The sequence below is a fragment of the Oryctolagus cuniculus genome, chromosome 11, assembly GCF_051225735.1.
Source record: "Oryctolagus cuniculus isolate XC-2025 breed Fujian yellow rabbit chromosome 11, ASM5122573v1, whole genome shotgun sequence".
Classification (NCBI taxonomy): domain Eukaryota; kingdom Metazoa; phylum Chordata; class Mammalia; order Lagomorpha; family Leporidae; genus Oryctolagus; species Oryctolagus cuniculus.
Genome location: NC_142877.1, coordinates 43,638,601 through 43,659,862, shown reverse-complemented (window position 1 = coordinate 43,659,862; position 21,262 = coordinate 43,638,601). Strand labels below are relative to the sequence as shown.

At 46.6% G+C, this 21,262-nt stretch overlaps 1 long non-coding RNA gene across 4 annotated transcripts in view; it reads right to left on the bottom strand.

The window, feature by feature from the left end:
• Nucleotides 1-4,385: 4,385 nt before the first annotated feature.
• LOC127490988 (uncharacterized) overlaps nucleotides 4,386-21,262 on the bottom strand; it is a 39,159-nt gene continuing 22,282 nt past the window's right edge. Inside the window, exons 3-5 of one of the 4 annotated variants that reach the window (XR_016216691.1) lie at nucleotides 19,639-19,759; nucleotides 19,339-19,458; nucleotides 11,713-15,137 (exon numbers count right to left, since the gene is read on the bottom strand). This is a non-coding gene — a long non-coding RNA (uncharacterized LOC127490988). Of the gene's footprint in view, nucleotides 6,094-11,712; nucleotides 15,138-19,338; nucleotides 19,459-19,638; nucleotides 19,760-21,262 lie in introns of those variants that run through there. The other 3 variants (XR_016216689.1, XR_016216690.1, XR_016216688.1) reach the window with 3 other exon arrangements.

Here is a 21,262-nt window from a genome sequence, read left to right as displayed (position 1 = left end):
TCTTGGGCGCTCTCGCAAAGGGCACAGATGAGAATGTATGTTGAGAAGCAACATACACTGTGGGTTAGACCCACCCTGCTCCCTTCTTGTCTTAGCTTTGGCCACATCCACACAAAGGCCACACAGTAGGCGGCTTAAACACCAAACACCCATCACCAACACCACCAAGTTCTGAAGGCTAGAAGTGCAAGATCAGGTGCTGGCACACAGCGGGTCTGGTGAAGTTCTGTGTCCTGTCCAGGGTCACAGATGGCCGACTTCTCATTGCATCTGCACGTGAAAAACGGAGGATGGCAGGGCTCTCCGAGGTCCCTCTGACAAGGGCACCAATTCCGTTCCTTAAGGCTCCACTATCCTGACCTAATGATTGCCCAATACCTCATCTCATCCCACTGTGGGTTAGAACTTTAACACGTGGATTTGGGAGGTGCGGACTCAAAATGCCACTCTATGCCTTTCTCCACCATGGTCTCTGCCCCAGGAGGCTGACCTGCATAAGCCACAGCCAACCGCTCCCTTGGCCTCTTGCTTCTTGTCACGTTTGACCAATGGGGCCACTCCTGAATAGCTTGGAGGAAGGGAAAGGCATGAGGTGCACTCCCCTAGGGCTTTCTGTAGGTCACAGCTTATCTTAAGGTGGTCCCTTCCAGGATGCTGTCCTTCCAATTTCTAGAAACTTCCCCGTGACCTTTGCCACCCCAAGAGTTGGTATCAGTGCCCCTTTCTATTCCTAAGAACAGCATTCTACCCGTGGCTTTCTATGCCCTAGCACACCTTTGTAAATATTACACACTCCTCAAACATCCTAATTTGGGTGAGCTGATACTACCAGGATGTTAACAACAAATTGCAGGATTGGCTTACAGCTCTAAGCTTTCAGGGCTGCCTTGTGGCACAGTGGCTTAAGCCATCACTAGGGACACCCTGATTCCATAGTGGAGTGCCTGGGATCACACAGAGTATCTGTCCATTGTCAATATGAGATTCTTTCAATAAGGTTGTGTAATTTTCTGCATAGATCTCTATAAACATTTTATTAGCTTTTATATCTTACCTAGGAATATTTTGGGTATTAATATAAATTGTGACACTCTTGTTTTCACAAAAAGATTAAACAGATATTTTTTAAAAATTAAATTTGTTAAAATATTTTGTTTTATTATAAAATAAGGCTCTTTGAGGACTTGGGCTTGGTTAATCAAAAGCAGGAAATTTAGGAGGGAAGCAGTGATGTGGATGAGTGTTTGCTCAGCCTGACATTCTGGGGTGGGGGACAGAGGATTGTAGGTGGGCGGATGGTAGGGGGCCAAGTATGAGGAAGCCCTGGGAACACCTGAAGAAACAATAGTAAACTTTGCAAGGGAAAGCAACAACAATAAAAAGTTTCAAAACGTTCTTACTTCCAATAACCCATAATTTCTCAGCGTCAACTAGGAAGTCACTTTAATGAACCAGCCAGTTCAGAGAACTGTGTTTCTTTTCTTTTTCTTTTTTTTTTTCTTTTACTAGAACCGGCACCCATATGAATGCTGGCACTGCAGGCAGCAGCTTTACCCGCTATGCCACAGTGCCAGCCCCAAACTGTGTTTCTTAAAAATGATAATAATAAAGGGTATTTATTTAAAAGGCAGAGATATGGAGAAGTTGGAAGAGACAGACAGAAAGAGATCTGCCATCCCTGTCCACTTCCCATATCGCCACAACAGCCAGGGCTGGGCCAGGCTGAAGCTGGGAGCCTGGAATTCCAACTGGGTCTCCCACGTGAGTGGCAGGGGCCCAAGGACCCGGTCCATCTTCCTCTGTTTTCCCAGGCACACTAGCAGGGAGTTGGATCAGAAGTGGAGCAGCCAGTACTCAAGCCTATGGGATGCCAGTGTTTCAGGCTGCGATTTAAGCCACTGTGCCAAAATGTGGCCCCAGTCAACTGCATTTCTTACTGTATCTACTTCCTACTTCCAGAAACCCCAGCGACAGAGCACAGGATGACACAGAAGTGCTTTGAGAAACTCCTAGCTGTCATTCAAACCTGAATAAGATGAACACTGTCAGCTTCATCACACATTTGTCTACTCTCTTGGTCAGAGATGGCTGGCTCACAAGACACCCAGACCATTTGCAGTAAGTAAGCCAAAGAAGAGCTACTGGGTTCTGTTGCAAGCTTGGAGACACATAGTATCCTGCAGGTCTCTGAGGGTCTGGGATCAGATGGCAAAAGCACAGGAGGAAACCAAGCACACAAATACAGACATTCTTGTCATGCCAATCTGACATACAGTTGGGAGGCCCTGATGGAAAATGCTCAGGTCCAGGGCCTGCTCCACTAGGCCTGCTAGGCCAGTCCGACAAAAGTCCTGCTATGCTTTTGAAGGAAACTAACCTAACCCAGCTACTGATGAAACTGCCCACTATGAAATTAAGACTAGCTATACTCAGTAGCTGCCACCACACTGGGTCAGAGCTGCCGCCCAGTGCTGCAAATGCTAATTAGCTTTCTTTCAAAAGAGGGTGTGAAGATTTACCCTTCGGTGATAAAGCGCTCAGCTTTCCTTTCTTTGGCCATAGCAGGTGTCATCTTTGGTCTCCACCTGGATTACAACCCTAACTTCTGGTAGGTTGTTTCTTATCCTTACTGTGCTCTGACATGACAAAGAGCCCAGGTGTGGTGGGAGACACACGAAGGTCTCCTGCTGTGGCTGGATACCCCCTCATGGCCGTGTGCCATAGTCTTTCTTCCTGGGGACAGGGGATGGGTAGACGGTAACTATGAACAAGGCTCTACCCCAAGGCCCGCAGAGCTCTGTGTGTGTGTCCACAGCTGCACAGACATTCACCCTGCCGCTGGACAGCAAGGGCTCTCAACCTTGAGCAGGTGGCTACAGCTTGGGACAGCTCAGAGGAATGAGCCCCGCTCCCAGGGTTTCTGAATCCCTAGGTCTCTGGTGAGACCCAAGAATTTGCAAGTCAACAACTTCCTGGGTAATACAGCTGCTGGTGGTCTGCAGACCACACTGTGAGAACCACTGGGAAACCCACCACCTGCCTCATCCCTTCCAGTCTAGAAATCCTAACGGAAGTGACAGCCAATCACAGCTGCCTTCAGCTTCCTTCACCTTAACTGGGAACCAAAGGGACAAGCCCCTTGCAAACTGGCCAGAATTATTATTATCCTTATTTTGAACAATTTATTTATATTTATTTGAAAGGCAGAGTTAGAGAGAGAGAGAGAGAGAGAGAGAGAGAGAGATCCTCCATCTGCTGGTTCACACCACAAATGGCAGGAACAGCCAGGGCTGGGCTAAAGAGAAGCCAGGAGCTTCATCCCAGCCTTCCATGTGGGTGCAGGGGCCTGAACACTTGGGCCATCTTCTGCTGCCTTCCCAGGCTCATCAGCAGGGAGCTGGATGGGAAGTGGAGCAGCCAGGACTTGCACTGGCAGCTGTACGGGACGCTGGGGTCGTAGGTGATGGCTTTACCCTTTCCTGACAACAGCAGCCCTCGGAATTCTTCTTGAGGTGGCATGGCTTCTAGCCAACTTTCTGTCTGCCTACTGAGAACTGGTCTGGACTTCTCTTGCCACAAGGAGGAAAGAGTCCAGTCTTGTCCTCGTGGCCTCTCCATTGTCCAAGGGAGAGCAACCAAGGCCATGTTGCCTGCAAAGGGATTCTGACTGGCCAGCTTGGGTCATGTGACTCCTGCCCATGGGAACAGTCTCTCCATGAAGAGTCAGGGACAGGGCAGGCAAATGCACAAAATGTCTGCCTCACTCACAGACCCCAGTGTTCTCCTCCCTGAGGTCTCTCACCTGACACACCAACAGTGAGAGGCCTCATTTCTGTTGGTGAGCTGTGCATGGCTTTAAGGAAACAGGCATATGCCATCTCCCCCAGGTGCACCGGCACTCACTGAGCATCAGTGAAGTGTGTACCAAGTACCAGGAAGCAGAGAGCAACTACCAGAGCTGGAATCAGGCATCACACTGCTTTGCCACAAACCCTGGCCACGTTACCCCTGCTCCTACCTCAGGGAAGGTTGCAGGCATCCAAGGGCTTAACCATGATTGCATTCATCACACTTCCCAGGCAACCTTCTCATCATTCTGCATGAATACACCCACTGACTTCTCACAGTGTACCTACAAGTATAGCGTTGGGATCATCCATCTTTGAATGAAAAACAGTGAGACTTGGGTAAGGAAATCTGCTTACAGGATTAGAACCACAGGGCTGTCTGGTGCTAAAACCCTGGGTGCTAACCACCAGGCAAGACTCTCTCTCCAGATTACAAGTGCCAGAGATACTATGCTGTTCACTAGCAAATACACTATATATCACTCGATAATATGCTCACAATATATAAAGATGGGCATGAGCAAGTAAGTGTGTGTGTGTGATTAAAACCAGCCTTGCAGCTGACAGTTTGCAAGCAGTCCATAGTGCTGCCAGCGGAGTATAAACAACTTCCACGGGATATACAAAATATTCAGACAAAAACACTGGCGACCAGGGTGAAATAAGACAGACACATGACCACTTTATAATTCTGTCTAAACCTAATTAGCGACAGGAAGACTCTGTCACCACAAAATTGACTAATGACCATCTCCTGCTCCTTTGTTGGTGACAATGTTAGCCTGTTTCATTCTCCTGCTTCCTACATGTCAATCCCCAAGACATTCAATGACAGACTGACCCCAACTTCCTAGTGACATCCAACCTAGAACTCTATTCCACATCCCTCAGCCCTCCTCGGATAACCCAATAAGCCTTCTGAAACCCTCCCACGCTCTTCCCTGCTCACAGTTAAAGGAACAGAAGCTTGTCTGCCTCACATGTGTTCCTGGAGTTTGATTGGTGGGCTTCAAACACACATACACACACACACACACACACACACACACAAATGCACAAGCCAATTAAAAAATTCCATGTTCATTTTATTTACTGATACACCTTCTATTTATTTACTTATTATTACTCATCTTCCATCTGCCTGTTCGCTTCCCAAATGCTGCTCCCCAGATGGTGGTCTCAGTTACCCCTGTCCTTACTCATTCAGAGGGTGGGGCACTGCCCCCTCCCCAGATGGTGATCTCAGCTGCTCCTCTGTCCTTCACCTGTGCTGAACCATTCTGGATTTCCAGAACCTCAAGGTCAAGATTCAGTTTCTTTGGGGAAAACCATAGGACCAGGACTAATATTCCAGCACTCTGCTCGAGCACGAAGCTCCAGATCGAAGCAAGGATTAGAAATGTCTAAGGAGACGTTGGCCTTCAAGACCTCAGAATGCAGCTGCACACTGCAATCCCAACGTTCACCGTGTGTGGGGCAGTCTCATGAGGAGGCAGAGGAGGTACCGATGTTGAATGTGAAGCAGAGACAGAAAACGGAATTCTTCCTGTGGCAAAGGGGAAAGAGCCTGGTCTCGGGGGCAGCATCTCCGCGTGGCTCTGCCAGTGTGGCCAGGATGACCTTGAGCTGAGGCTGCAAAATGAAGAGATGGGACAAGACAGACTGTGTTCCCACCTGGGCTCCCAAAGCCCCCACCCTGAGCCATGTGGAGACCACTCAGGAGGACCTGAGAGGGTCCAGAATAGTCCCCTGTCCCCACTGCCCAACACCACTACACTCATCTCATAAGCATTGATTCTCCTAAGGTAGACTGAGTTTGAAGAAGGACTTTGACTGATTAAGAAACAAGAGCAGTTAGCAAAACCACTGGGCTAAATAAATCCTTGATGCCCACAGCTTTATGTCAAGAAACAAATTGTGACCGTCGCCGTGGCTCAATAGGCTGATCCTCCGCCTGCGGCGCCAGTACCCTGGGTTGTAGTCCTGGTCAGGGCGCCGGATTCTGTCCCGGTTGCTCCTCTTCCAGTCCAGCTCTCTGCTGTGGCACAGGAAGGCAGTGGAGGATGGCCCAGGTTCTTGGGCCCTGCACCTGTGTGGGACACCGGGAGAGGCGCCTGGCTCCTGGCTTCGGATCTGTGCAGTATGCCGGCCGCAGTGCACTGGCCGCAGCGGCCACTAGGGGGGTGAACCAACGGAAAAGGAGGACCTTTCTCTCTGTCTCTCTCTCTCTCACTGTCCACTCTGCCTGTCAAGAAAAAAAAAAAAAAAAAAAAAAAAAAAAAAAAACAAGTTATTACCCATAAAAGAAAAAACAACAGTTCAGTCCATTCTTCAAAACTTAGAGGTCAACACTCTGCTGACCACTCCCTGGGGGCTACTGGTTGAAGGTCCTCTCACTCACAAGGAACCTGCCTGGAAAGTCAGATGGATGGATGGATGGATGGACGGATTATAGAATACTACTACTATATCAGCCCGATTTTAACAACTAAGTAGGAATATTCATCAGGAAGAATAAATAGGGGGCGTCAGGTGCCATTGAAACATGGACAGGAGGTGTTTTTGCCTCAATGGCCACAGGTGCTTTAGAAGCATAGGGCCAGCCCTGCCAAGCACCGGGTCCTGAGTGTAGGGATGCTGGTGGACTGGGGAGGTCAGAGGAGGGTGTGGAGTACCCCAGAATGGTGGGAGTTGAGAGAAGAGAGAAGCATGAGATTAGGGTTCGTGGTTGAAGCTGGGCAGTGGAGTAGGACCCATTAACTAGAGGATCCAAGAACAGTGAGAAAGAGGGTGCTTGTCAAGAGCGCTTATGGTCAGCTGACAGCCAATTTGGAAAGGAAAACGGAGAAGTTGGCTCTGCCATCACAGGATTTCTATTTCTCATATTTTTAATACTACCAAAGTCTCACATTCGTACAGGAGAGGGCCCAAATGAGGACGAAGTTAATGCAAAACAAACACACAAGTGCAGTCAGGCCCCAGAATCAGGGGGAGGATGGTGTCAGGCCCCCAGCCCGGGCTTCCTCACCCCCAAATCCCACCCCCCATCCTGCTTCCGACGCCATGAATCAATGTTTCTTATTCTCACACTTCAGGTAAGGAATTCAAGCACAGAAACAGGCGCGCTGCACTTGGCTTCCAACATTCGGCACTCCGTGTGTGAGCTCCATTCCTGTCGTGGCATGCAACCGCACTTCTTTCATTCTCGCCACTGTGGTAACAGTACCAGACAAGTAGCACACAAACTATTGATCAATTCTGCCGAGGAGCCTCTGCAGGATTTTCAGTTTGGGAAAACTCTAAATAATGCTACTGAGATCCTTCTACTACATGTCTTCTTATCTTTTTTTTTTTTTTAAATAGTGCTACTTTTACTTATTTCTTCAATTATTTTCACTTTATTTGAAAGGCAGAGAGATAAAAAAAAATCTTTCATCTGCTGGTTCACTCCCCCCAAATTCTGCGAACAGCCAGAGCTGGGCTGGGTCAAAGCCAGAGCCAGGAACTCCATCCAGGTCTCCCATATGGGTGGCAGGAACCCAGGTATTTGGGCCGTCACTTACTGCCTCCGAGGGTGCGCATTAGCAGGAAGCTGGGTCAGAAGCAGAGGACCCAGCGCTAGAACAGGCACTCTGCTACGGATTTGTGGGTGCATGAAGTGGTGTCTTTAACGGCCGTGCCAAACACCCAACCCTAGGACACACATGGCCTTCCAATGCACAAAAGCCTCCATTTCTATTAGGTTTTTTCCTAGGCATGGACTTGCTGGGTCATAGGACACATACATGCTCTGCTTTCTTAGATGTAACAGTGCATAGCAAAGTGGTCATGTCAATCACACGTCCACCAGCAGTGCACAAGAGTACATGGACCTTTTAGGTTTTTTTTGGGGGGGGGTGTTTAAAAAGATTATTTGAAAGACAGAGTTATAGGAAGTGAGAGAGAGAGACAGAAAGAGATCGTCCATCTGCTGGTCCACTCCCCCAGTGGCCCCAACGGCCAGGGCTGGGCCAGGCTGAAGCCAGGGGCAGGAGCTTCATTGGGTTTTCCCACATAGGCTACGGGCACCTGAGTTCTTGGCCATCATCTGCTGTTCTCCTAGGCACATCAGCAGGGAGCTGGATCGGAAGTGGAGCAGCTGGGACTTGAACTCACCGTGCTACAACACCAGTCCCCAAGTTTTTAACCCATACGTCTTACAAAAAGGATGAGGATGAGGACCTCCATGGCTCAGCACAAATGATCTGTCTTCTGTAAGTCACTGGAGAATGCCAGCAGAGGTGACACAAGCTCTGGCATCTCTTGAAGGCTGTGAGAGACAAAGTCATGCACAGGCAGGCTCTGGCTGTGCCTGAGGCAGAAGACACTGAACTGTCCAACTCTGCTGGAGGCATCCCAGGCTAGTGTGTGACACCATCCTGGGGCCCAGGGCAGAAGGCAGACCTGCTCTCGAGGTTTCCAAGGCTTCCATCTGACACGGACTCTAGATGCACCTGTGATATGTTTTATAGAAACAACTTTGCCAAAAATGCAGACAAGGGAACTGCTGCCCGGCCACCCCTAGGACCAGCTATGTCACAATCAGAATGCCAAATAAGCCCAGCAGAGGTTAGGAGAGATCCACTTAAAATAAGGGTGGACTTTTGACTTCTTCCCCCTGTAAACTTGTCATGAAATAGTTACCACCTGGTGGAATCGGCAGACAGGGCTGACCCAGCAGCAGAGGCTAACAACGACCCAATGGCTTGTCTGGACCCACAGTCTATGAAGCAGGAAAATATTAGCAATTATTCCAGTCTACAGGACTCTCTCACAGCAATGGGGATTTGCAGTTGAGTCCTGGTGGTTGCTCCCCGACGTGGGGGCTGTCGGAGCTCAAGCTAATGCAAAACATTTCAGTTTGTCGGGTATGTGTGTTCCATCTCCCAGCGCCTCTGCTGACAGCCCTCTGGGTGTAAATGGTCCAAGATGTCTGCATTCTCTGTCCGTTTCAAGTTGAAAGGAGAGCAAAAAAAAAAAAAAAAAAAGCGATTATATTTTTAGAAGCTGGGAGAGACAGACTGGATAGGGTTGAGAGTGAAAGCAAATTCCAGCGACCAGGCAAAACAGATGCTTTTCTCAAATGCAAATATTCTTCCACATCACAGGGAAGTCAGGCCCTGTTTGAGAAGGGATTGTGACAAGAATATTGAGCCGCCATCTCTTTTTCTTCATACTCCTGAGCAAATCCAGGTGATGGAGTGAAAAAACTTCAAGTCACTAACTAATTAAAAGATGGTTTTTTATGTGGCTTGACAGGGCCCTGCTGCCTGGGGTCAGGGAGGCAATCAAGAGACAACCAGACACCTGCTTCTCAAGGAACCAGCCTTGGTGAGGGTGGCGAGAATTCCTGTTGCAAAATACGAACAAACTAAGTGGCACAGGAGAAGAATGGTGTTTACTGGTGAAAAAATTTGGTCAATATTCTCTCGGCTTCTTATTTCAAGATCAAAACAATTTGATTTCTAAAATTCCACTGAATTCTTTCTACATACATATGTTTCTACTACAGTCTACCAAAAATTCCAGTTGACTGAAGCAGCATACATGAATAGGAAGCGTCGCCCTCTCCAAGGAAACTGAACTTCTAGGGGCAGCTGTGAGGTGTGCAAGTGCATGGGCTTTGGAGCTCAAAGCAAACACAAGGGGTCGGTGCTGTGGCATAGTGGGCTAAGCCTCTGCCTGCAATGCCAACATCCCATAGAGATGCTGGTTTGTGTCTTAGCTGCTCCTCTTCCGATCCAGCTCTCTGCAATGGCCTGGGAAAGCAGTGGAAGATGGCCCAGGTGCTTGGGGCCCTGCACCCATGTGGGAGACCCAGAGGAAGCCCCTGGCTCCTGGCTTCGGATCAGCTCAGCTCTGGCTGTTGTAACCATTTAGGAGTGAACCAGTGGATGGAGGACCCCTCTCTCTCTCTATCTCCCCTCTCTCTGTAACTCTATATTTCAAAATAATAAATAAAAATTTTTTTAAAAAAGACAAACAGAAGAGCCAAAGACAAGAGCTGGGGAGTCCATACAGGCCCTCCACGAGGACGGCAGGACCCCGATTGCTTGAGGGGACACTGCTGCCTCCCAGTGTGTGTGTTAGCCGGCAGCTGGAACCAGGAGCCAGAGCCAAGATATGAACCCAAGTACTCTGACACAGGACTGAACTGTCACTAGACCAGATACATTTTTCTTTTCCTTTTCATATTCTGATGACTACAGAGAGGGTCTGTTCAAACAGATAAACAACCTTGCTCATGAATTCCAGAAACTGCCTTGAGGAGGCCCAGCTGAAGTAGCAGAGTGACCTGGTCCACCCTGGCCGGCAGGACAGGAGGTTTCCATTGACTGTAAGGGAATGTGAAGTCCCGGGAATGGGTACCTAAGGACATGGCAGGCCCGGGCTCTGGGATGGCGGGCTTCATCCTGATGCACAAAACGTCAGAATCTTTTAACACAAGACTTCGCCTCTTTCAGATTTTGGCCTGATGTCATGTTGTGGCTGCCTGGTTGTGCAGAACACCATAAAGTCAACCCATCAAGCAAGTTTCTCAAGGAACTGTGCTGACGTCCAAGATGGTCTCACTGAGTGGGATGGCAGTTCTTGGGACCCGAGGTCTGCTAGCTTCTTCTCCCACTGGTAGATCAAACTTCCTCTCTCCCTTATCTTCAACCTTTGTCCTTGTTATTCTGATCTGATGAGGAGCGGACTTTCAGTATCAAATTGGGCTTCACCACTAGGCCAAACACCCGCCCCTGGAGCCACATCTCTCCACACTCCCTTCCCCGAGAGGTTCCAGGTGTGGGTAAGGAATGTCTCAATGGCAACTGCATCAGCTCTGTCACACCTGGGAGTCTCACGGGCCTCACTGGACACGCCCACTCTGGGAACCAGCCCAGGTGACTTCTCAGACGTCAGACGGGCTCACAGGTCCCTCGCTTTCTAGCCCTGAGCTCAGTGTCAGCCTTCAGATCACTGCTCCCCAGCCCCTACCACGTGCACAGACGTCCTGGTGCTTACAGGAAACCCTGCATTGCGGCAGAATAAGTTCACGGCTCTGCTCTGATCAGCCCCAGACGGGTACATCTTTCATCTCAAAGTTGTGAATGATGAAAAATAATAGCACCTCTTAGGGACTAGCTTCTAGTCTGACACAGCTGCCAGACACCAACATATTTTGGGAACAAAGGCACATGTCCAGGTAATTCTGAGCAGAACCTCCAAGCACCTGTGTGTTAGTAACTCTTCATAGATGTTAGGGTAGGAGGGAGCAAGAGCCCTGAAGGTTACACTCAATGCTGAGCGTGCTCACGGACTCACTTGCAAATGTTCACTGTTTGTCATTAGTCTGCTGTGACACTACGTAGGTCTGCAGGCCACTCAGTGTCGCTCCCCCCACTCGCGGAGGAACGACACCGGACCCTGCGCTGTTTTCTCTCCCCGGTCCTTCCCGGGTTTGCTGCCGCTCCCCCGCCTCCGCGGAGGAGCAGCAGCGGCGAGCTCTCCAACCGACTCTCTTAGGGGGGCACGGCGCACATGTTGTCTCTCTCCCCCTTTTAAGGGGTTGGGCCAGGAATCAGCTAATTAACGAAGCAGCTGTGTAAGATTTGTTTACTCTCTCAGCGCCATATGATGGGAGATCAGATGCATAGAGTTAGTCTTAATAGTCTCAGTGGTCTAGTCTAGTCTCGGTAGTCTCAGTACTTATTTCGCCATGTTGCGGGAGACAGGCCCTGCTCCCCACAACTTGGGGCTCTGCTGGATTCAGCAGAGGTTGGCTCCATGCTCCAGAGGGGATCTGGCTCTGCTCTGCGTGCCTTTCTTTCTGTAACCCAGCAGAAAGCAGCCTCAGTTGCTGGAGCACCCTCGTTAAAACAGATCAAGTTCTGTACAAGAACGCTGCAGCACAGAGGCAGCAGTACTTGACTGACTCCATCAGTACCAAACAAACCGGACTTCACAATCACCGCTCCCCCAGAATTCCTTGGTTCTTTATACAAAGGTTCTATTGGCACAAAGACTCAAAACAGGTAAAGCACAGTGATTATCTTGTGTCCTTGAACCAATGACCTCCAGAGTGAAGAGACCACACCCAAGGGTTAGATGAGATACTTCTTTGCAGGATGAGAAGAGATGTTACTAATGAAATATTTAAATTGATTGTATATTTATCAAAGCCACAGAGAAGAACTGTATCCTTCCAATGGTTACAGTATCACACGGTAGGGCATCTCCAACAGACCCATCTCCAGGCACCTCCCACTCCGGATCCCAAAGGCAGGATGGGAATTCTCTAATGCACAGGGCTCATTGACTTTTTAAGCTTAAGTCCTTCGCAACTGGAATTCCAGGAAACTGAATCTTAAAGACCCAAAACATCTACAGAATCTAACAGAGTTAGCTCACCCCTGTGCATCTGAAATGGTCTTAGCTAGGGACACCCTTGTTCCTCCCTTAAAAGAACATTATCCAAATCACTTGCTTAGAGATTAATTCAGTGGAAAATGGCTGGGTGAAACCATTCCACTGAACAACACGTTTTTTGAAAATCACAACAAGATGCAAACATTGACTTTTCCTTAGTTATATTTGAAGTCTGCATCTGGGACTTCACAAAATTTCAAAAGCAGTGTTTTAGCTACTAGTGGACCCAAAAAAGCCAATTAGCTATGGAAGGACACTTGTCTTCCCTCAACAAGAAAAACTGACTAAAAGTGCACAGAAAACATCAGGGCAACACACTAAGTCGCATCCGTTGGTCAGCAAGCACCATCGGAGTAGTCCCAGGAACACCATTGTAGACAGGAGCACTGGAACAAGCATTCTGCATATGACATTATGAACACATCCAGTACAGATGTTTCTCACGCATTTTAACTCACAGGATCAGTTTCAATAATGAAATCCACAAGGAAGTACTTTCAGCAAGTTGTAGGAGTAAAGATGTGATGTGGGGAGAGATACAATCTTAACAACTGATTTCTTTATTAAATACAATGTCTTAGGAGATTAAAAAGGAATTCTGGGCTACGACTGCCAAGACAGCATTGCCCACGAAGCATGCTTGCACACTGAATCATTCAGAGGCAAACCCTCACCGCAACGGTGCAGCAGTGAAATTGGGACTACAGAACGTCAGCGACCTTGCAAACCGCATAAAATGAAGGCCTTTAACATCAAGTAGAATCCTTACAATAGTTCAGAATAGAAGGGGACCGACCTTGAAATTCTTTTTGTGACACATAAAGATTTGTCTGGAATCTCACGGCAAAGTACTTAAACGATTTGTCAAATTTAAAGATGAGTTATAGACTTTTCTTTTACAAACAGACGAGTGTTTCAAATATGCTGACCTTTCCTGCAATGACAAGTGGCTGTCACTGCTTTGCAATCTAACAAACATCTTCATTTTCAAAAAAAAATGCCCAACCTGTCCACTCAAGGCAAAGATGACATTTAAACATAGAATGAAAAGAAGCTTTAAAAAAAAGCAGAAATGTGTGTTATAGAGGGAACAGTTTTTAAAAAAGATATCTGTAAATTTTTCTGAAAAGTGCAGATTTGTTTCCAAATTGTGTATTTTCCCTCTAAAAACTCTGCTGGTTCCATATTTTTAAAACTTGGGAACATTTTCTTACCACTAGACAATCTTCCAAATGAAGAGTATCAGCAGTTTAGAAACAAACTGTTCAAAATATACAAGCACAAAAACCTGATTAGTTTTCAAAAGACCACTAAAGATCACCAAGGAGGAATAAAACTTTATAGGAAGATTGCAATAAAAATTTTTATAAAGATGATGGACAGATTGAATAATGTATACTCTGATTTGGCAGTATAGCCCTGAATTTATTCTATTCCATTCAGTTTAGAATAAATCTGTTGCAATTAAGCCAGCTCTTATTTATTTATTTGAAAGGCAGAGTTAGAGGAAGATAGGAAGGGAGAGAGAGAGAGATACAGAGGGAAAGAGGGAGAGAGAAGAGGTGGGGGAGAGGGAGAGAGAGGGAGAGACAGACAGAGAGAGAGAGAAAGAGATTCCATCTGCTGGTTCACACCCCCAAATGGCTGCAATGACTGAGACTGGGCCAGGTAGAAGTCAGGATCCTGGAACTCCAGGACTCGAACTGGAGCTCATATGGGATGCTGATGTCTCAGGCAACGGTGGCCCAACCCACTGCACCACAACACCAGCCCCTAAGCCAGTTCTGACCAACAAAACTGGCAGTGTTGTATCATTCAATGATATGTGAGTAGATGTTTGAGTAGCATATAGGGGCCTACACTCTCATGGCGGGGCCACTCAGCTCACTGAAGATTCCAGGGTAGCAACAGGAACTCCAGGGAGCCAAGGATTCTGTGCCTCACTTCCTGCAGAACACAGAACTGCACACTCTGGCTCCATGCCTCTGGATGCGATGGTAGAAGAGAAGCAACAAGGGGCATCCAAGCAGATGGGCCAAGACAACCTGCACAATGACAGGAGAACATAAAAGTTTCTGATTGACAGAGAGGGATCAACAGTTGGAGTGCAGAAAGATGTATTAGTGGGACTGGAAGTCTGGGAGGCAGTGATCTGTATGAATCAATGACCAAGAACCAGGCAGGATGAGATGTGTGGTGGTGCAATGGGAACCACTGACATTAAGCTTTGCCCCCTGCACTGCCCTATCCTTGGACACTCTGCACTTTCACAGCTTCCTTGAACTTAGATGCAACCTACATTCAAAGGAGGAGAAACTCAGAAATGGCAGAGAGAAAGTTTCCACTGCTCAGCCCAATGCAAAACACAAACTAATTGAGTTAAAAGCAGGGAGGAGGAATTGCTTTTCTTGCTTCCCTGGAAGTCTAGACTGAGATACCAACATCTGGCCTTCGGAGGAGGCTGGGGGCCCAGTCTTCCTGAAGGAGGTGGTCCATCCTTATCCTACATGAGAATTCCTTGAGAGCCGCCTCAATCGAGGGGGAAATGGGACATTTCCCAACCACAGGAAGAGCTTTTGCAGGACACCCTCACCTTAGAATAGGAAAGAAAAGAAAGAAGATTTGGAGGCAGAAGTGGGTAAAGGGCTCCGTGTTTGTTCAGGTGCCACAGCTTTAGAACAAGCGCTCCAATTTATCACTTCTCTTACCCCACACCCCTAACTTTAAATTCTTCAAAATAAACGCAGCATTTTATTAGAGGACAGACTTTTCAGAGCTGAAATAGCAGGAGACACAGGGCTTCCATATATCTTCCCATCTTCACTGGCAGAATTTCCACTGGGGAGAGACAAACACAAAATATGGCCATAATCAGAAGTATTGATTCCAGCACTGGAAACATTTTTCATCAGTCCCTGAAATTAAATAGTCAGGCAAGGATAGCAACCTAGAGCACGCATTCCTGTTGACTGCAGCTATAAAAACCCGATCCAGTTTTATGGACTGTGGATTTTCAGGAAACTCACTTGTGTTTGCTCAAAACTATCTCTCTCTAGGCACCCACTTTTCAGGTTCGTGAACTCAATGGCACGGCCTCTGCGTGGCAAGCTCCACAGCCAATCCCCCATGCTCTGGGGAAAGCCATTTGTAGGCAACTTCCAGGATGCTTCCTGATTTTAGGGGCTACCTGGAGGCTGCACAAGTTCCTGGTGGGCAGGTGAGTGAGCTGGTGGTATCCACCTTGTCTTGCCAAGCATAGGTGACTTGATACTCAGCACTGCATCTACAAGATGAAATCCTTGCTTTCATTGATCTTACCATCTAGCTGGGATTATAAACACATAGACGGGCACCTCAACACCCTGTAAGGAGGGCTGGGATGGCAAGACATTCCATGTGTGAGAGAAGTTCCAGGCTGCAGGGGAAGGCTTTCAGGGAAACGGAAGGCTTCCCAGAGGAGGTGGTGTCCAAGCCAAGTCACTGAGGTTCAACGGGAATCTCGGCAGAGCCAATAAAGCAGGCGAAGCTGGAGGCCTAAAAGTCTTCAGGGGATCTGCAAGGGTTAAGTATTTGGAGGAGGTACACAAGGGGGCTTGCCCCAAGAAAGTTTATTAAGGGCCAGTTTATGAGGGTACCTCAAAAGGTGTGTGGAAGGTCAGGTGTTATGGGACACGGGGTTAAGCTACAGCCTAGGACGTCTGCTTCCTGTTTCAGAGTGCTTGGGTTCAAGTCCCACCTGCACTTCCAATCCAACTTCCTACTAACATGTACCCTGAGAGGCAGAAGGTAATGGCTCAAGTACTTGGGTCCCCGTCACCCACATGGGAAACCCAGACAGAATTCCCAGCTCCTGGCTTGAATCTCAACCAGCTCCAACTGTTGTGGGTATTTGCAGAATAAACCAGTGGATGGAAGGCCTGTCTCTGTCTCTCTCTCTCTCTCTCTCATTGACAGTATGCCTTTCAAATAAATAAAATGAATTAAAAAATGGTAAAATATGTGGGAAAATGAATTTTTTTCAGAGTTTCATGATAGGGAAATGATAATATTTGAAGAGAGAAATATATTTATCCTGATTGGACATTCATGTACTGAAACATCACATAGTACTCCATAAACATATACAATTTCTATACATGTTAAAATTTTTTAAAAAATGTTAGTGGAATTAAAAAGTAAGTTTAAGGGGCAGGTGTCTGGTGCAACAGTTGAGAAACTACTTGAGATGCCCACATCCCAGATCAGGGTGCCTGGGTTCAAGTCCCAGCCCACCTGTGACTGTAGCTTCCTGCTAACGCATGCCCTTCGAAGCAGCAGGTGATGGCTCAAGTGGCTGCATCCTTGCCATCCACGTGAAAGAGACCTGAATTGAGTTCTGAATTGAGACCTGAATTGATCCTGGCTTTGGCTGGCCCAGCCCCAGCTGTTGCAGGCATTTGGGGAGTAAATCAGTAGATGAGAGATCTCTTGTTTCTTTCTCTACATCTTTCAAGTAAATAAATACATACATACATAACCTTGTAGTTCATTTTGCTGCACAAAAATTGAAATTCATGCATAGTTTTTTAAAAAAGATTTATTTATTTATTTGAAAGGCAGAGTTACAGAGAGGCATAGACAGAGAGAGAGAGAGAGAGAGAGAGAGAGAGAGAGAAAGAGAGGGCTTCCATCTGCTGGTTCACTCCCCAATTGGCTACAAAGGCCAGAGCTGCGCCAATCAGAAGCCAGGAGCAAGGAGCTTCCTCTGGGTCTCCCACGTGGGTGCAGGAGCCCAAGGCCTTGGGCCATCTTCTGCTGCTTTCTGAGGCCACAGCAGAGAGCTGGATTGGAAGTCGAGCAGTCAGGACTGGAACTGGCGCCCATATGGGATGCCAGCACTGCAGGCGGCAGCTTTACCTGCTACGCCACAGCACCAGCCCCCTGCATAGTTTTTTCATAATATACATTTGCCTTAAACTTTATGAAGGTCCCTCATATATACTAATAAAAATATTTTTGTACCAAAAGTAACATCTTTAACTCCATTTTTCAAAAGTTTCTTAAAAGATTATTTTATTTATTTGAAAGGCACAGTGATGGAGATAGAGGGAGGGAGAAGAGAGAGAAATCTTCCACCCACTGCTCCAATCCCAAATGGCCACAATTGGCAGAGTCTGGGTCAGACTGAATCCAGGAGCCACCAGGTCCCCTAGATGGGTGCAGGAGCCCATGCACTTGGGCCATCCTCCACTGCTCTCCTAGACACATTAGCAGGGAGCTAGATCAGAAGTGGAGCAGCCAGGACAGAAACTGGCGCCCATATGGGATGCCAGCACTGCAGGTGGCAGCTTTACCAGCTGCGCCACAGCGCTGTCCCCTGGCATGAGATATTTTTATGCACCCAAATCAGAGCTATTGAATTTTACATTGACACTGATGGTCTGGCCCTGAAAGTCTCCACTGTGATCATGTCTGAATTGTCCAGAGGACTCTCAGCTACGATTCTGGAATTGTGATGGCTTACATGCACAAATGGCTCATCTTCTCAGCTCCCCAGCCAGAATAACGTGCCAGCCAGTCCCAACCGTCAACTGCAGAGAGAAACTCTGCCCTGAAAAGCCATCACCTGTTCACTCCTCTGGCACGGCATCCTGGTGCACAGACTGCTAGCAACAGGGGGTAGGGCTGGGGCTGGCGCTGCAAACCAGTGTGCACTGATCCCAGTCCCTCTGCATGGGGCAGGGCTGTCACTGTCCGCTGAGAGCTCTCAGGGCAGACAGGCTCCTCCAGCACAGAAAGCCCAGGATTCCAGGACTTTGCTCACTACCTCCTAAGAGCAAAAGCTCCTGTCCCTTCTACCATCTGTCAGTTGAGGCACCAAGGTTACAACCTGCACAGATCCTAAGGCAATGGCTAAATACAACAAGACCCTTTTAAGAAAGTGATGCCTACTTTTGGCTGATTCCCTGGAGTCACCTGGGGAGCTTTAAAAGCGACTGATGCCTGCACTGCCATGTCAGAAATTCTTCATTAATTGGTTTCACTGTGTCATGGGCACTGGAGTTTTAAAACTTCCCTAGAGTGTGTTTTTCATGTGTGGCCAGGGCTCAGAAGCACCAAATTAAGGAGCTTCAGCAACCTGAGGGAGAAGGCAAAGTTTAACAAGGGGAGCAGATGACTATTACCAAAATAGAGCTAACGGAAGAGTCAGATGAACCTAAATGAAAAATAAATGAGAACTCCTAAAGGCATTCAGTTTAACAAAGAACAAAAGATTTTCTAGAAGGAGAATACTTATTTCTGAAATTACAAGTGCAATAGACGAAGTGAGAAGAGAATATTCTTTGCTAAAAAGCAAATTACTTGGGCTGGTGCCACGGCTCAATAGGCTAATCCTCCACCTTGCGGTGCCGGCACACCGGGTTCTAGTCCCGGTCAGGGCGCCAGATTCTGTCCCGGTTGCCCCTCTTCCAGGCCAGCTCTCTGCTGTGGCCCAGGAGTGCAGTGGAGGATGGCCCAAGTGCTTGGGCCCTGCACCCCATGGGAGACCAGGAGAAGCACCTGGCTCCTGCCTTCGGATCAGTGTGGTGCGCTGGCCGCAGTAGCCATTGGAGGGTGAACCAACAGCAAATGAAGACCTTTCTTTCTGACTCTCTCTCTCACTGTCCACTCTGCCTGTCAAAAAAAAAAAAAAAAAAAAGCAAATTACTATTCTGGAGGGTCAAGTGGAAGAGGTATATTATAAATAATGTAGACTTCACAAGAAATTAAGCAAAAGGACTTGGAAGAAAGATGCAGGATATCTGAATGCAAATAATAAAAGTTTCCTAACGGGAGAAAACAGATGGAGAAGTGAATAAGGAAATCAAAAACGTTTTGAATCTTCAGATTAAAAAGAGCATCAGGGGGGCCAACACTGTGGGTGAAGCCACTGCTGGATACCAGCATCCCACATGGGCACCGGTTCAAGTCCCAGCTGTTCCACTTCCAGTCCAGCTCCATGCTAGTGGCCTGGGAAAGCAGCTTAAGATGTGCCAAGTGCTTGGGCCCCTGTACCTACATGGGGGATCCAGATGAAGCTCCTGACTCCTGGCTTTGGCCTGGCCTAGTGTAGGTTGTTATGGCCATCTGGAGAGTAAACCAGTAGATGGAAGATTTTTCTCTGTCTCTGTAATTCTGACTTTCCAAAAAAAAAAAAAAAAAAAAAAAGTAAATAAAGGGCAACAGAGTCCCCAAGTAAAATTAATTATACTTTTTGAAAAATGTTATATCCCTAATAACATTTCCTGATGGTTCCTGAATTCCAATTATAGAAAAGAGAATCTTACATGCTTATAGTAATAAATGACAGCTTACTCACTATGGAAAAAGGATAAGTGAACATCAGACACCTTGTCTTCAGTACTGGAGGTGAGAGTGTGGAAGAATGTTTGAAGATACCGCATTCCAAGGATCTTATACCCAGCCATGAGATAAGGCATCTGTCAAGGCAAAAGGGAGATATTTTTGGACATGCAGAGAGTTAGAAAGTCTACAGAGAAATACAGATAATTCCAATATTAACCTTTCTCCGATCATAGAGAAAGAAACCTTTTCAAATCCATTTAATCGAGTTTGCTTGACTGTTCTAGAAAACATACATATATGTATAGATATAGATATAGATAGATATATAGATATGGACAGGCTATCATAAAGCAAAGAAATAAACAAACTAGGTTAACTATGAATATAGATAACATTGGCAAATTTAAATCTGGCACTATATTAAAAAATAATATGTTATGACTATGAAGATTTTATTCCAGGAATGTAGATGGTTCAATTCCCAAATGAATACATTTTTAATAAGTTGATTTTTTCAGAATTTAGGTAATTTAAGTCATAATCCCAAAAGAATTTTTTTGAAGGTTTGGTCAAACTGATTCTAACATTTACATAGAGAAAGGCAGACTTACTAGAATAGTCCAAATGATTTAGAAGAAGCATAAAGAAAACATACTACTGATTTTAAGACTTACTTTTAGTAAAACCACAGTAATTAAGACACAATGAGAGTCCAAAGACAGATGCACACAGACATGACCAACTGACTTTTTACAAAAGACACAAAAGAAAATTAAGTGAAGCATCATACTCTTGTCAAAAAAGTCATTGACGTCCATATGCAAAACAGTGAATCCCAATCTAACCTGCTGGTGTAAAAATAGATCATGTTTCCAAGTGTAAAGCTAGGAAGCTTCTAGAAGGAACAATAGAAGAAAATCTTCATGGCCAGTGCTGTGGTGTAGAAGGTAAAGCCGCTGCCTGCAGTGCTGGCATCCCTTATGGGCGCCAGTTCAAGTCCCAGCTGCTCCACTTCTGATCCAGCTCTGTTATGGCCTGGGAGAGCAGTAGAAGATGGCCCAAGTCCTTGGGTCCCTGCACCCATGTAGGAGACCCGGAATTCCTGGCTCCTGGATTTGGATCGGCGCAGCTCCAGCCATTGTGGCCAATTGAGGAGTAAACCAGCAGATGGAAGACCTCTCTCTCTCTCTCTCTGTATAACTCTTACTTTCAAATAAATAAATAAATAAATAAATCTTAAAAAAAAGAAGAAGAAGAAAACCTCCAAAGCCTCAGGTAAACAAAAACCCACAGACATGGAACAAGCAGATGAACTTTTAAACAAAATAAGTCATAAGAATCCTCAAAAATATGCAATTTAACACAATAATTTATTAACTAAATTTATTAAATTAAATTACACAAATATTGTTACTACATGCAATGACTTTAAATAGGTTTTTTTTGTAGTGATACACAAAATAAGGTTTTGTCAGTAGCTTGGGGAAAATACTTTTTCTGTTAAATTTTTTTACTCTCCTATTATAAGGATTAAACATGGAATTTCATAATATGCCTTCTCACGTTGCTAAATGTGATTTGCTATAATCGCATCATTCTCTCCTTTACAGTGCTCATATAATACACTATATAAATGA